The sequence below is a fragment of the Panulirus ornatus genome, chromosome 26 (genome assembly GCF_036320965.1).
Source record: "Panulirus ornatus isolate Po-2019 chromosome 26, ASM3632096v1, whole genome shotgun sequence".
Taxonomy (NCBI): domain Eukaryota; kingdom Metazoa; phylum Arthropoda; class Malacostraca; order Decapoda; family Palinuridae; genus Panulirus; species Panulirus ornatus.
The window spans coordinates 3,739,053-3,752,694 of NC_092249.1; the positions used below are offsets into that span (position 1 = coordinate 3,739,053).

The following is a 13,642-nucleotide window of genomic DNA, read 5'->3' on the forward strand; positions in this document are numbered from 1 at the left end:
GAATGTCACATTTGTCAGTAACAAGCATTTTTATCCATATGAATTTATCAAGTTGTTATTTGTAAATGTTGTGAACAGCATACCTCCACAGTAGCTGCTACATATCAGTAATATCAGTAGTGATATATTATTGGATTTCTTTGTAAAATTTTATATACCTATCCAACAGATGCAGTGAAGAATTCCACACTAGTATTTTCATTTGTTCCAGTATGTTTGCTGACTAGGCAGAGATTATTGTACAAGCATGCTTAAATTGCAGGTATGCATGTCATTAGTGGAGAGGATGTCATGTTGACTTCTTGGTGTGGTAAAATTAGAAAGGTGGCATATTTGTATTTTATTATATTTGTTTTTTCAAGGAAACAATGGATTTTGTTCCATTCCATAGTGATGTAAATTAAGGAATGTTTTACTATGAGCTTTATATATATATATATTTATGTAGGTTTTACAGGACCCTTTGTGTTTGAGGTGTCAATGCAAGTGAAAGGCAACCTTTGGTGAAGCTGTACCATTGGTAGTACAGTGTCATCAAAGAACTTCTCAACCCTGCTTCTTAAAGTAGTGCAGCCTTGGGCAGCAGGATCCTTGAGAAAGGTCTTGGGTAACACTGTGTACAGTGCATGTATATATGTATATATGTATGCACACTTTAACCCAGCTTTCTATTGATGTGTATTGCCATATATGGCTGTTAAAGTACAAGTAGAATGCACTTGCCATAGTGGATGCATACACTGTATAAGCTAATGATGTATTTCCATTATCTCATTCTTAGCATTCAGTGACAAACCATATTGTAGGTTAAACGTTTCCCATGATTTTTTTTTTTATGAATTATGTAAACAATCTTAAATGGGATGAATCAAGACCTAGTTTTAGATAGTATAGGTTGATGTATTCTTCCATTGGTAGCACATTAAACTGATACATTTTTTTATACAAAATTCTCAAAAATTTTTTTACTATTGTGATAAATTCTGTAAAACTATTGTACAGATGTGTACTGTGACTAGTTAGTTTGAAGTTTTATAAAGAGAGCAGAGATGCAGTTTTACAGAATTGGTTCTCAGACTGAATACTTTTTCTTGCCAAGACAGATTGTACAGAAATTTCTTGATTCCATAACTTGACTGAAATTTCACTTATAATTTTATGAAGTTATGTAATAGGTCAGTTAGTGTTTTAAATGATTGTTTTAAAAGCTCATGTAGCATATTCAATAATCCAGGTTAAGACCGATTAAAAGTTCTAAAAATGGCAAAGAATAAACCAGTTAGTAATGTGCTTGGGATAGAAGTAATAGGAATGGATGTGATGAAGGAAAGGGAAGGATGATTGAAAAGTAATATTGTAAGAATGCTCTCTATTTTGTAAAAGGAATACTTAGTCCCATATAAGTATACAGCTGTTCATAAGCAGTATGTTTCTGTGCAACAGAAACACCAAAATTGTGATGGAGTAATAGTGGTTAACCGAGTGTTGCAACACAAACCTCTGGGAATGTCACATTTGTCAGTAACAAGCATTTTTATCCATATGAATTTATCAAGTTGTTATTTGTAAATGTTGTGAACAGCATACCTCCACAGTAGCTGCTACATATCAGTAATATCAGTAGTGATATATTATTGGATTTCTTTGTAAAATTTTATATACCTATCCAACAGATGCAGTGAAGAATTCCACACTAGTATTTTCATTTGTTCCAGTATGTTTGCTGACTAGGCAGAGATTATTGTACAAGCATGCTTAAATTGCAGGTATGCATGTCATTAGTGGAGAGGATGTCATGTTGACTTCTTGGTGTGGTAAAATTAGAAAGGTGGCATATTTGTATTTTATTATATTTGTTTTTTCAAGGAAACAATGGATTTTGTTCCATTCCATAGTGATGTAAATTAAGGAATGTTTTACTATGAGCTTTATATATATATATATATATATATATATATATATATATATATATATATATATATATATATATAAAATTTTCTTTTTTACTAGTTTATGAACTCTCTTGCAGTGAACTGAATCTTTTCAGTGGCATATGAGTGTAAGGAATTATTAGGAATCGTTAAGGTGATGACTAGGATAGAAGTGTAGTATTAAGTATAAGAAAACTAGTATTTTTATATTCCAGTGTGAGTGTTCCTATACCTATAGAGAATGGCACACTTTAAAGCATTACTTTTAGGCAGATGTGTCCAGTACAGTACATGATTATGTTACATATGCAGGATACATAAATGACATTGTATATCATCTGTATAATACATACATATATATATATATATATATATATATATATATATATATATATATATATATATATATATATATATATATATATATATTTATTTATTTTGCTTTGTCGCTGTCTCCTGCGTTTGCGAGGTAGCGCAAGGAAACAGACGAAAGAAATGGCCCACCCCACCCCACCCCCACACACATGTACACACATACACGTCCACACACGCAAATATACATACCTATACATCTCAATGTACACATATATATACACACACAGACACATGCATATATACTCATGCACACAATTCACACTGTCTGCCTTTATTCATTCCCATCGCCACCTCGCCACACATGGAATAACATCCCCCTCCCCCCTCATGTGTGTGAGGTAGCGCTAGGAAAAGACAACAAAGGCCCCATTCGTTCACACTCAGTCTCTAGCTGTCATGCAATAATGCCCGAAACCACAGCTCCCTTTCCACATCCAGGCCCCACACAACTTTCCATGGTTTACCCCAGACGCTTCACATGCCCTGATTCAATCCACTGACAGCACGTTGACCCTGGTATACCACATCGATCCAATTCACTCTATTCCTTGCAAGGTCACGCAAGGAAACAGACAAAAGAATGGCCCAACCCACCCACATACCCATTTATATACATACCTATACATTTCATTTTTTTTAATTTTCCAAAAGAAGGAACAGAGTGGGGCCAGGTGAGGATATTCCAAAAAAGGCCCAGTCCTCTGTTCTTAACGCTACCTCACTAACGCAGGAAATGGCGAATAGTTTAAAAAAAATAAATAAATAATAAATATATATATATATATATATATATATATATATATATATATATATATATATATATATATATATTCTTCTTTTAAACTTCGCCATTTCCCACATTAGTGAGGTAGCGTTAAGAACAGAGGACTGGGCCTTTTTTGGAATATCCTCACCTGGCCCCCTCTGTTCCTTCTTTTGGTAAATAAAAAAAACGAGAGGGGAGGATTTCCAGCCCCCCTCTATATATATATATATATATATATATATATATATATATATATATATATATATATATATATATAATTCATACTTGCTGCCTTTATTCATTCCCATCACCACCCCACCACACATGAAATGAGAACCCCCTTCCCCCACACATGTGCGAGGTAGCACTAGGAAAGGACAAAAAAAGGCCACATTCGTTCACACTCAGTCTCTTGTCATGTACAATGCACTGAAACCACAGCTCCCTTTCCACATCCAGGCCCCACAAAACTTTCCATGGTTTACCCCAGACGCTTCACGTGCCCTGTTTCAATCCACTGACTGCATGTCGACCCCAGTATACCACATCGTTCCAATTCACTCTATTCCTAGCACACCTTTCACTCTCCTGCATGTTCAGGCCCCGATTGCTCAAAATCTTTTTCACTCCATCCTTCCACCTCCAATTTGGTCACCCACTTCTCCTCGTTCCCTCCACCCAAGACACATATATCCTCTTTGTCACTCTTTCCTCACTCATTTTCTCCATGTGACCAAACCAATTCAAAACACCCTCTTCTGCTCTCTCAACCACACTCTTTTTATTACCACACATCTCTCTTACCCTTTTATTGCTTACTCGATCAAGCCACTTCACACCACATATTGTCCTCAAACATATTTACAATGCATCCACCCTACTCCGCACAACTCTATAGCCCACGCCTTGCAACCATATAACATTGTTCGAATCACTGTTCCTTCAAACATACCCATTTTTGCTTTCCGAGATAATGTTCTCGCTTTCCACACATTTTTCAACACTCCCAAAACTTTCGCCCCTCCCCCACCCTGTGACTCACTTCCGCTTCCTTGGTTCCATCCGCAGCCAAATCCACCGTGGGGGGAGGGAGTTGTTATTTCATGTGTGGCAGGATGGCGACGGGAATGAAGAAGGGCAGACAGTATGAAATATGTACATGTGTATATCTGTGTATATATATGTATACGTTGAAATGTATAGGTATGTATATGTGCGTGTGTGGACGTGTATGTATATACATGTGTATGTGGGTGGGTTGGGCAATTCTTTCATTTGTTTCCTTGTGCAACCTTGCTAACGTGGGAGACCAACAAAGTATAATAAATAAAATATATATATATATATATATATATATATATATATATATATATATATATATATATATATATATATATATATATATTAGTATCATTATTGTTGTATTATGCAACCACAGGGTCCCTTTCACAAACGTGTGATGAGGATTGTTCAAGAAATGATAAGTTGAGAGAGAGGTGCAGTAATGAGAAGAGCATAGTTGAGAGAGCATTAGAGAATGTGCTGGAATGCTTTGGTCATATGGAGAGGTTGATAAAGAGAAGGGGGATACCAGACTGGAAGGGATTGGAAAATGTTTTGAGTGTTGGTGCAGGAGGATGTAAAGAATGCGTCGAATCAAGTGTATTGGAATAATGTAGTATTGCATACAGGGGTAACATGCTGGCGTTAGGCTGAACTAGGGCACTTGAAGTGGTTATGGGAAATCATGGTAAGGTTTATGGGGTCTGAATGTAGATAGGGGCTTGTGGTTTTGGTATATCATACATGAGCAAGCGAGGCTATTTCTTTATATCTTTCTGGCACTACCTCACCGAGGTGGAAATGGGTAGACAAGTATGAAAAAAATGGAGGGTCCTTGGGTTAATTTAACAATTTGGTTACTTACCACTATATAGTGTGTAATCATATAATTACTTTCTTTGATACATAATGAATTTAATAATAAGTTTTGATTTAACATAAAACCATGGAAATTATGGTTACGCTAATATTCTTAAGTGTACCATACTACATAGAATATTTAAAAGTAATTTGTAGCTGCATTTCACTGTTTTGGTACAGAAGCTTTATATTGAAGATTATTAGCAAAACCAAGAAGACTGTGTGAAGCAGTTGATCTTTTAAAAGACTCCAGATTTTGTAAATTGGTAAGCAATGTAAAATACGCTGTAAGTTTAACCAGGAGTGCCTAGGAGTGGCATATGTTGTAGTAAATATGCAGGACCTATACATATGCCTGTCTTCTCCAAAAAAAAAGAGAGACATTTGTAGCAAAATGATACTATAAAACATTCTGCTTTATCCTAGTCATTTTAGTATGGAGAGTGATGTCTGGTGAAGTATATACTCCATAGTAAAGATTGATGAGTTGGAATATAATGGATTGATGTAAATGGTTAAATCATTTCATGGCTTATAGATAGTGGAGAAACCTGTGTACATAATTGTGCTTGGGCATATTGTTTAAAGCATTGCAAGATGAAGCCATAGTTTGCAGCACTAAGTGAAAATGTAATTTGTATTATAGCACTTTTCTTATGAAATGCTGGTGTTCGTAGTTGTGGGATCATAACTGGTTTTCCACCATTTTTCTTAGCTTTAAATTTCATCTAACCAAACTAGCCAAAGATTTTCTTTCATTTTATAAATGGTGAACCTTAAACAAGCCCAGCTGCTGAAGGAAATTAAAACTATAATCCAGCATATGGTAGGATTATGTATTCATGTATGTATGTCATAAGTGGTTCAAGAAAGTATTGGCAACACTACTTAAAGTAGCAAAATATGGGTAATTAAATTATGTGAATGGCTATGCAAATAAATTCGGAATTATATCTATAATTGGGAATGAGTATGCACATGGTTATGAGTGATTGTTAATTGACATTAAGGCATTTATACAAATTTTTGTAAAATGTACAGAATCCATTTTGCACAGTATGTACATTGTGATAGTTCCAGTCTTGACCACTTCATGTTTATAATCTTTATTAATTTTATAGTTTGTCTTCCGTAAGAGTATATATAATGAAATGTAGAACTCCTCTAAGTTTTAGAATGAAGGAAAAAGATAGAGATGGTGTAATTGATCATGTACTTAAATCTCCATACTGTATGGGAACTGAAAGGCACATTTCAGGAAGGCAGAAATGTATTTAGAAAGTATTACCAGAGCAAAAAATTTTTAAGTGGTGTTATATCGGAGCATAAAAAAAATGTAATTGTGGACTGGAATTGTACATGTATATAACTGGCTCACCCATTTTTGTCGAGTTATGCAAGTTGTAAGGTATAGTACTGACATTGTTAAAAGATTTTTTTTTTTGTATTTTTACATTTTGTTTAAACATATAGTACTAGTTTACATAGTACTAAATTTTTTAATCAAATATTGGACAGATGCAATTACTAAGAACGAATACTCTTATAAAGGTTGGTCTTTGTTATCGCATTGCATGAAAAGGACTACAGTAGAGTTTATAAAAATAAATAACAAAGGTAGTCAATAATTTATGCACTAACTTTACAGAAATAAAAAAACAAAATGCTTATATTTACAGCCATCAGGTCATTCAATTATATATATATATATATAGTTCAGTGACTTCATGGCAAATATAAGCATTTTGTTTTTTATTTCATGTAGTGCATCAATATGTATATGACTTGACGGCAGTAAATATAAGCATTTTATTTTCCAGAAGTTAGTGCATCAATTATATATATATATATATATATATATATTATTTATACATAATTGATGCACTAAGAAAAATCAAACGGCTTATATATGCCATTTAACTATATATTTATAGTCAATAATTGGTGCACTAACTAGTTAAATAAAGATCAAAATGTGTTTTTCATTTCCATCAGGTCATTGAACTATATATAAATTATAAATATAAGATGCAGTATAGGAAAATGAAATTTACTGCCATCAGACCATTAAACTATATATATATATATATATATATATATAGATTCACAAACTTCAGGAAAAAAAAATGCTTATTGCCATAAAGTTGATTTAAATTATATATGTGGTCAATAATTGAGGCAATTTTAAGCAAACTGCTTATATTTACTGCCAGAAGGTTAAACAATTTATATATATATAAAATTTCAGAAAACAAAATGCTTACATTTGCCATAAAGTCACTGAAATATATGTATGTAATATAGTTGATACTTATGCATTAAAAAATAAAATTATTTACTAGGTCATTCAGATTTATATATATATATAAATCTGCACCAACTTCAGGGAAAAAAAATTCTTATATTTAAACATGGAGTAGAGCTATATATATAATGTCAAAAATTTATGCACTAACCAGAATAAAGCCAAAATGCTTATCTTTTGCCATCAGGTCATTCAATTATACATAAAATGTATATATATATATATATATATATATATATGTAATTGATGCATTGACTTCAGGAAAATAAACAAAATGCTTATATTTACTGCCACCCAGTCATTCAAGTATATATATAGTGTATATATATACATCCAAATTTATATATATAAATTTGTATACTGTATAATATACAAATTATATATATATATATACTTTTCCTTCCCCATGAAGAGGTATGTGCACAACCACCCCTGTAAAAGAAAAAATAAGAACAATCAGTACTTGGTTTATTACATCCTTAAAATGGAGGGGGAGGGGATACAAGTGTTGTCAAATGCACATAGGTAGCAATGAGGTGGGGCTTCATCCCCTTGCAGAGCAGGTGGATACTATTTATGTGACCTGACATGGCTGACCTTCCTCCCCTTACATGGTATGTGGGCAGGGTTATTCTGGGGATACTAATATTTATTTCAGTTAACAGTTTGTCACATTTAAAATGGCCAAAGGACATATTTACATTATGATTAACTGTCCTAGAGATCAAACATGGTTCAACTACATATCTCTCAATAAAACAATTTGATTTAACTATGGTCATGGCTCCCAAGCCAATCTGGTGCTCTATTGGGCTATCCTAACAGTACAATGATCTGTGATTTAAATGGAGCACTTTACAAACGAAATAAGAATTCTGTCCCACTTAGGTTTGGTTTGATAAGGCTCAAGAAAAATGATGCTTTGCATATAACAAAAGTGGACAAAAAAATGATGTAGTGATTATGAATAATGTGATACTAAAGAAAAAGTGTGTAGTCACCTATGTTATACTAATACATACAGTGGACTAAACATGAACTCAATGGAAAAACAAAAGTAAAAAGAGGAAACATTTGTCGAAAGACAGGGAAGATATGATCAAACAGTTTTCAACAAAGAACTCATCAACACTATACATGTATGGCTTGATCAAGACCCACAAACTAAACACTCCCATTATAAACTACGTAGGTTCTGCTACATATAAGCTATCCAAGTGGCTACTGACATTACTGTCTCCTTTTGTGGGTACCATTTCAGATTCGTGTATAGAAAAAAAAATGTTTAGAAAGCTGAATTCCCTAAATGTAAATTATCCTAAACAATCAGTGAATTTTGATGTGAAATCGCTGTTCACTCAAGTCCTACTAAATGTGTTGCCTAAACATCATGAACTGAATTCGAATATAAAATTTAGGCTTTTAGCCAAGCACTGGAGCACCTACTGTTACTCGGCATTCTTTATACAGTTTAAAATATTCTACCTTAGAAATTGTGTATAACTCAATCAAATGACCACTTTAAATTTTGACAGAACAAGAAAGGAAGAACAGAAGGTATAGGAGAGAAAATAGCCTACATGTGTTCATCTGAGAGTTCAATCTTGACCTTTGTAACATGGTTAAACCTACCTGGGAAAGGAAAATATCGAGCCATCACTGCTCAACACGAACTCCACCACCGCAGCGTTAAGGTCCACGTAGATTGGGGGCCCAAACTTCTTGAGAAGCGTTGAAAGCATCCCCGCAAACTCCACCACCGCAGCGTTATGGTCCACGTAGATTTGGGGGGCCCAAACTTCTTGAGAAGCGTTGACAGCATCCCCAGTAAAAACATGTTGATTGGGGAACCCAAACATCTTGCAAAACAAAGTTGACAGCATTCTCAGTACAACCACGTCAATTAGGGAGCCCAAACATCTTGCGAATGAACATCGAGGGCATCCTCTGTAGAAACACGTCGATCAGACGGCCCAAACATCGAGGGCATGCCCTGTAACAACACGTCGATTGAAGGGCCCAAACATCTTAGGACGCAATATCGAGGGCATCCCCTGTAAAAACATGTTGATCGGAGACAGGGTACTAAACATCTTGGGAAGCAACGTCAAAGGCATCACCTGTAAAAACATAATTTAAGTGATAACACGTATGTTGATAATTCATATTTTGTGTTTGAAGGCAAACACTAAACAGCTTAGTATGGCCATGGGTAATCCCTCCTCTTGTTTTAGCAAATATCTACATGGGGGTATTCTGAAAGCCATTTGCTAAACACTATAAACAAAACAGTTTAGCTCCCATAAGTGGATGACATACTTTTGGCCTGACAATGAACCCACTGAGGACTTTCTGCATAAATTAAACTTGTTAGCTCCCTCCCTAAAGTTTACTCATGAAATTGAAATGAATAATAAGTTACCCTTTTTAGATGTAAAGGCCATCAGGAATAAAGGTACATAAACTGAAGTTTACAAAACACCTACAAATATAGTTTTGTGTCTACTATCATTCAAATCTTCATATTAATGTCCAAATATTGGTTTTCATATCTTTGTTCCTGAAAGTAAATAGAATTTCAGATGCTGACTTTTTAGATGATGAACAGAAAAATTATTCAGTACATTGGACAGAAACTAAGGTACCCAATAAAAATACTTAATCAGAGACAAAATACAGCAAGGAAATGTTTTTATAATGGCTAAAATAATAAGCCAGAACATAAAAGTTACCAAAGAACCCTAGTTCCCTTCCATGAAAATTTTCTCAAATGTGTTCACATTCTCATATATATATATATATATATATATACATATATATATAATTATCCCTGGGGATAGGGGATTAAGAATACTTCCCACGTATTCCCTGCATGTCGTAGAAGGCGACTAAAAGGGGAGGGAGCGGGAGGCTGGAAATCCTCCCCCCCCCCCCTTTTTTTTTTCATTTTTTTTTCCAAAAGAAGGAACAGAGGGGGCCAGGTGAGGATATTCCAAAAAAGGCCCAGTCTTCTGTTCTTAACGCTACCTCGCTAACGCGGGAAATGGCGAATAGTTTAAAAGAAAGAAATATATATATATATATATATATATATATATATATATATATATATATATATATATATATATAATATCTTTCTTTTCTTTCAAACTATTCTCCATTTCCCGCATTAGCGAGGTTGCGTTAAGAACAGAGGACTGGGCCTCTCAGGGAATATCCTCACCTGGCCCCCTTCTCTGTTCCCTCTTTTGGAAAATTAAAAAAAAAACAAGAGGGGAGGATTTCCAGCCCCCCGCTCCCTCCCCTTTTAGTCGCCTTCTACGACACGCAGGAAATACGTGGGAAGTATTCTTTCTCCCCTATCCCCAGGAATAAATAAATTATATATATATATATATATTTTTTTTTATACTATTCGCCATTTCCCGCGATAGCGAGGTAGCATTAAGAACAGAGGACTGGGCCTTTTTGGGAATACCCTCACCTGGCCCCCTTCTCTGTTCCTTCTTTTGGAAAATAAAAAAAAAAAAAAAAAAAAAACGAGAGGGGAGGATTTCCAGCCCCCCGCTCCCTTCCCTTTTAGTCGTCTTCTACGACACGCAGGGAATACGTGAGAAGTATTCTTTCTCCCCTATCCCCAGGGATTCTAACTTATATATATGTATAAATATGGCTTAACAAATACACAAAACAATTCAGAACATCTAAAGAAACTATCACAATATATGCACACTTGGAAACCAGATACTGAGAGTATTATAAAATGCTATGGGACAGAATTCCCAATGAAACATCTAACTGAATGAAAATTTGAGCAGGTAACGTATCCGAGCCTGGCTTTCTTTGTAAATAAGGTATTCACTCTGGTTAAAACCACTTTTGTTCCACTCCTTTTGTTGCACTGGTTTACCAACTATATATATATATATATATATATATATATATATATATATATATATATATATATATATATTTTTTTTGCTTTGTCGGTCTCCCGCGTTTGTGAGGTAGCGCAAGGAAACAGACAAAAGAAATGGCCCAACCCACCCCCATACACATGTATATACATACGTCCACACACACAAATATACATACCTACACAGCTTTCCATGGTTTACCCCAGACGCTTCACATGCCCTGGTTCAATCCACTGACAGCATGTCAACCCCGGTATACCACATCAATCCAATTCACTCTATTCCTTGCCCTCCTTTCACCCTCCTGCATGTTCAGGCCCCGATCACACAAAATCTTTTTCACTCCATCTTTCCACCTCCAATTTGGTCTCCCACTTCTCCTCGTTCCCTCCACCTCCGACACATATATCCTCTTGGTCAATCTTTCCTCACTCATTCTCTCCATGTGCCCAAACCATTTCAAAACACCCTCTTCTGCTCTCTCAACCACGCGCTTTTTATTTCCACACATCTCTCTTACCCTTACGTTACTCACTCGATCAAACCACCTCACACCACACATTGTCCTCAAACATCTCATTTCCAGCACATCCATCCTCCTGCGCACAACTCTATCCATAGCCCACGCCTCGCAACCATACAACATTGTTGGAACCACTATTCCTTCAAACATACCCATTTTTGCTTTCCGAGATAATGTTCTCGACTTCCACACATTCTTCAAGGCTTCCAGGATTTTCGCCCCCCTCCCCCACCCTATGATCCACTTCCGCTTCCATGGTTCCATCCGCTGCCAGATCCACTCCCAGATATCTAAAACACTTTACTTCCTCCAGTTTTTCTCCATTCAAACTTACCTCCCAATTGACTTGACCCTCAACCCTACTGTACCTAATAACCTTGCTCTTATTCACATTTACTCTTAACTTTCTTCTTTCACACACTTTACCAAACTCAGTCACCGGCTCCTGCAGTTTCTCACATGAATCAGCCACCAGCGCTGTATCATCAGCGAACAACAACTGACTCACTTCCCAAGCTCTCTCATCCCCAACAGACTTCATACTTGCCCCTCTTTCCAAAACTCTTGCATTCACCTCCCTAACAACCCCATCCATAAACAAATTAAACAACCATGGAGACATCACACACCCCTGCCACAAACCTACATTCACTGTATATATATATATTAAGAGTCCATGGGGAAAATGAAACACGATAAGTTCCCGAGAGCACTTTCGTGTAATAATCACATCATAAGGGGAGACACGAGGTAAGCATGCGATTGTTCAAAACAGACAATGAGCGTTCATAAACTTATCATTTTACAAATTTTATCAACAATAAAGTTATCTAATTTGTATAGACCATCACTAATATTAAGATTATAATTCTTTGTGTATTTAATAATAGAAGATTCAATGATATTTCTCATGGTAATAGTTAGAGTTAATAGTAACTGAGATGGCATTACTCCAGTCAATACAATGATCATTCTTTTTAATGTGATTAAACAAGGCATTTGATTCTTGTCCCATCCGTATACTATATTTATGTTGTCTAAGTCTAACAGAAAGATCCTTACCAATCTGCCCAACATAAAACTTATCACAAAATTCTGCATGGCTCTTTGTAGATGCACCCAGGAGAATTATCTGGTAAATTCCTGATTAAGATGTTCTGCATAGTATTATTGTTGCTGAGGGCAACATTTACATTAAAGGATTTAAGCATCATGGAAAGTAAAGTAAAATTATTATTAAAAGGGAGAACTAAAAGATTCATGGTGTCAATGGGAGGTTTGGGCTCAACTCTATAACATCATTTCTTTGCTAACTTAAGAGATTTATCAATGAAAGATCTAGGGTATTTTAACTTAGATCCGATAGAATATATCTTCTCAAACTCATCATCAACATACTCTGGATTGCAAATACGTAATGCCCTAAGGAACATAGATTGAAATGATGATTATTTAACTCTGTCATGTTGAGATGAATAATAATGGATGTATGAGCATACAATGGTAGGGTTTCTGTATATGCTAAGCTTAAACTTGTTTCTTTGCCTATGGATCATGCTATCTAAAAATGGTAACATACCATTATTTTCATTTTCTACAATAAATTTGATGGAAGGTACTTTTGTCTACAATCACAACAGTGAAACTATTTATCTAAAATGAATGATCTTCTAAATGATGACACAACATATTCTAAACTCAATAAGAATCCCTGGGAAGCAGTTAATTCCCATTTCAATAAAGAAATGAAGTTGTTGTCGAAAGGTAATGGTTCTCTTATCAAAAGTTTGTCATCTTTGTCCCCTTCACTGCCATATATGTATGGACTTATCAAAATACATAAAAAACAAAATTTTCCAGCAAGACCTATAGTGAGTTCAGTAGGCTCCATCGCATATAAAT

The 13,642-nt window shown here is 35.1% G+C and overlaps 1 protein-coding gene across 1 annotated transcript in view; it reads right to left on the reverse strand.

The window, feature by feature from the left end:
- Positions 1-7,306: 7,306 nt before the first annotated feature.
- TBC1d7 (TBC1 domain family member 7) overlaps positions 7,307-13,642 on the reverse strand; it is a 42,806-nt gene continuing 36,470 nt past the window's right edge. The window contains exons 5-6 of the transcript XR_011714620.1: positions 8,933-9,420; positions 7,307-7,732 (exon numbers count right to left, since the gene is read on the reverse strand). The gene's annotated coding sequence lies outside the window, so the exon portion shown is untranslated. The remainder of the gene's footprint in view (positions 7,733-8,932; positions 9,421-13,642) is intronic.